Source organism: Etheostoma spectabile, chromosome 21 (assembly GCF_008692095.1).
Source record: "Etheostoma spectabile isolate EspeVRDwgs_2016 chromosome 21, UIUC_Espe_1.0, whole genome shotgun sequence".
NCBI classification, from domain to species: Eukaryota; Metazoa; Chordata; class Actinopteri; order Perciformes; family Percidae; genus Etheostoma; species Etheostoma spectabile.
The window spans coordinates 12,080,702-12,083,971 of NC_045753.1; the positions used below are offsets into that span (position 1 = coordinate 12,080,702).

General features: G+C 39.8%; 1 protein-coding gene and 1 long non-coding RNA gene across 45 annotated transcripts in view; one reads left to right on the forward strand and one right to left on the reverse strand.

Moving 5' to 3' along the window:
- LOC116670945 (ankyrin-3) overlaps positions 1–3,270 on the reverse strand; it is a 152,702-nt gene that overhangs the window by 106,632 nt on the left and 42,800 nt on the right. The gene's annotated exons all lie outside the window — the stretch shown is intronic.
- The window catches only part of LOC116670975 (uncharacterized), a 22,183-nt gene that overhangs the window by 7,512 nt on the left and 11,401 nt on the right, over positions 1–3,270 (forward strand). The gene's annotated exons all lie outside the window — the stretch shown is intronic.

Below are 3,270 nucleotides of genomic sequence, written 5' to 3' on the forward strand. Positions count from 1 at the left end.
TGTGTGTGTGTGTGTGTGTGTGTGTGTGTGTGTGTGTGAGAGAGAGAGAGAGGGTTATCTAAGGCAAAGGACGGAGTAGAGGTGAGAGGACGCCGCCACCGATTGCTTCAGAGTCTGGAGTCCCACCATCACTAAGCGCATGAGATCCAACGTGATAAAGGAAACAAGCTGGAGCAGGAACAATGCCAACAGTTCTGACTGAGTGTTTTCATTGCACTTCTCTGCCTTGAAGCCCATTTGGATACACACACCAACTTGGTCCTGTTGCCAATTTTCAGTCCCTGCTGAGAGAAATATAACCTTCATACTGCCTTGGAAGGTCAGCACGATGGCTCTTTTTCCTAAATATCATATTGGTGTAGGGCTGGGCAATATATCGATATTATATTGATATCGTGATATGAGGCTAGATATTGTCATATGATGTAAGTGTTGTCTTTTACTGGTTTTAAAGGTTGCATTACATTAAGTGATGTACTTTTCTGAATTTACCAGACTACTACTACTACTACTACTTCTACTACTACTACTACTACTGTTCTAGCTGCTCTAATATTTGCCTTTCCCCACTTAGACATTATATCCACATTACATGCTGCTGAGGTGGCCTTTCCCTGTGTATCCAGTCTTTTTTTTCCACTTCAAATATAGCTAATATTTTAATTTAATATGAATTCCTGTAGTGAGTTTGTGATTAGTTGACTAATTTCTATTTATTTCTATCTAACTTGCTCTTAATCTCTGCCTTGCTTCACCTGACACAACCATTAAGCTTTATGCAAATTATTGCGTAATGATGTCACCAATATGTAAATGACGAATGACAACATCTAGCTACTTTTAGCGACTTTTTCAAGGTAGTGCTAGCTACTGTTTTTGGAAAAGAGTTGGCAAAACTGGTTTTCGCCGTAGGTTCGCCAGACCTGTGCTAAAAACACTCTCACCGTGGATTATGAGAGATAAAAAAAAAAAAAATTAACATTGTTTTAAATAGTTAATTCAGACTAAATATGTAGTAATAAAATAAAACAGCCAGTGTTATCTGTAATTGTAACAACAGTTCAAACTTCCAGAAGTACATGCTAGCAGATTAGCTCGCAAGTAGTAGGCTAGTGCTAGATAAACCAATCGCTCACCTTACAGTCTCCCATCTGACCCATTTGTGTTGTTGTTTATGTGTAGGGGACACTAATAAGATACGTTTTAAGTATTTAATATCTGTTTTTTATTTAGAGCGAGCCAGGGAAGTTGTCTCAACCTGCCTTCAGTCTTTAAGCTAGGCTATGCTAACCTGACTGAATCTTTCCATAATGCAGACACAAACTTGAATGCTAATCTTTTTTAAGTAACTCTCAGAAAGAAGGCAAACATGTTTTCCAAATGGTTGAGATATTCCTTCAAGATACAAAGAGAGTGAGAAAGAGGAGAATGCATGAAACATAAAGGGGGTCTGACATCGAGTGGCAAGCGTTGTATCTGTTAAATCTACACTGTCTGAGAGAGACAAAAAGCCAAGAGATAATGTAAGAGAGATAGAGACATGAGGTGAGCTAAAGCAAGGAAAAGAAAGGTAATTGAGGTGACATGATCCGAGGAGAGGATATTTTTTGCACAGTGATGCCAAGAATTGTCCCCAGGTAGACAGCGTTATGGATTTACCGTGAGTGATCCTAGGACAGCCAATACCCTCATAACAGCATTACGCTACAAACACTGAGAAATTGATGTCACCCTATACACACACACACAATACAACAACACATTTCCCTCACCTGTTGCCTTAATAGAGAAATCATAAATCTGTGATCACACAGGCTCAACATTAAGCTTCAAGGTCAAACCTCCCTCCTCCGTTCCCAGTCACATTCATGATATTCTGATTCCTTAACATCAAAATTCAAAAAGAGTTCTGCCTTCCAATTCCTCTCAGTGTTTGATGCCGAAAGCACGTCACTGTACAGCAGATCTATTACACAACATGCTGAAGAGGATCGACCCTCCACGATGCCTTCAAAATCAATACTGGTGTCAAAATTTGAGTGTAATATAATTTCAAACACTGGTGGAAACCATGGCAGATCCACGAATGGGATTGATTACGAATCCATTATCGTTTTCTGAGTCAATACACACTGAAACACAAACATTCTCTAGTAGTCACTATGCCATATTTCAAAACCAGTTATAAACACTGAAGGGGAACACAGTCCTCAACTGAGAAATTCCAAAACTGATCATCGTTGGTTTGAATTTTCCTTAAAATGGTGTCATTGGCTTACTGGGATATTCTTACCCTAACCTCGTCATGATCAACCAGACAGAGGCGGGGCAAGCCGGTGCTGTCCCCTCCGGCCCATCCATTCCTGGCACCTGTTAAACCTCAAACGAATGAAAATTATTTGGAAAACTTGATGGAAATATGGCATTCAGGTTTGTTTTATGTATTAATTTGAGGAAGTCTCTTCATTGCTTCACACAGCTGTGATGTTTTGTTTATTCAGAGGAAGTTACATACAGCGGTTGCTTGCACTCCACTGCATTTGTTGCTGGTAATAATTAACCAACTTTTCAACCTCAGCCAGTCATAAAAACCTTTTTTGCAATATTTTGTCCAAATCCTGGGAATGAAAAAACATGTGGATAGAAAGGCAGTTCAAAACAACATTACCAAACACTTACTAATGACAGGCAAGAGTCCTAAATTTGTGACTTAAATGTTGACATATGTTGTTTTTGGGCATTTGTTGAGAGCATTTAGCTCAGCATGAAAGAAGAAGCACTTGCTTGGTGCTTGACTTGTACTTCAATCATTGAATTCAATTTTATTTCCATCCAACAATGTACAATTCTAGTGAAAAGTACTCAATCAGCTCTTTAACTTATGCGTGATACATCATAATGCAGAATGTGGCCGTCAGATGGGCTCACAGAAAACTTAGGTTCTACCTCACAACACCACACACTTCCTGTGACCATAGGAAGTCACCTCTCTATCCAAGTTGACCTCGATGCAAAGGAGGTCACTGGTATTGACACTTTGTGACAGGTGGCTAACCCTGGATTAATGATGTCCTCAGGCTAGTCAACACAAACACACACACAAACACACACACACACACACACACACACACACACAAACGCTATGCACACAATCCAGAGCCAGCGTGTACACACACAGGCAAATTATTTTTAACCGTAGGCTCAATCAGTTAGTCAAATAACCACACACACAGACACAGACACACACACACACACACACACACACACACA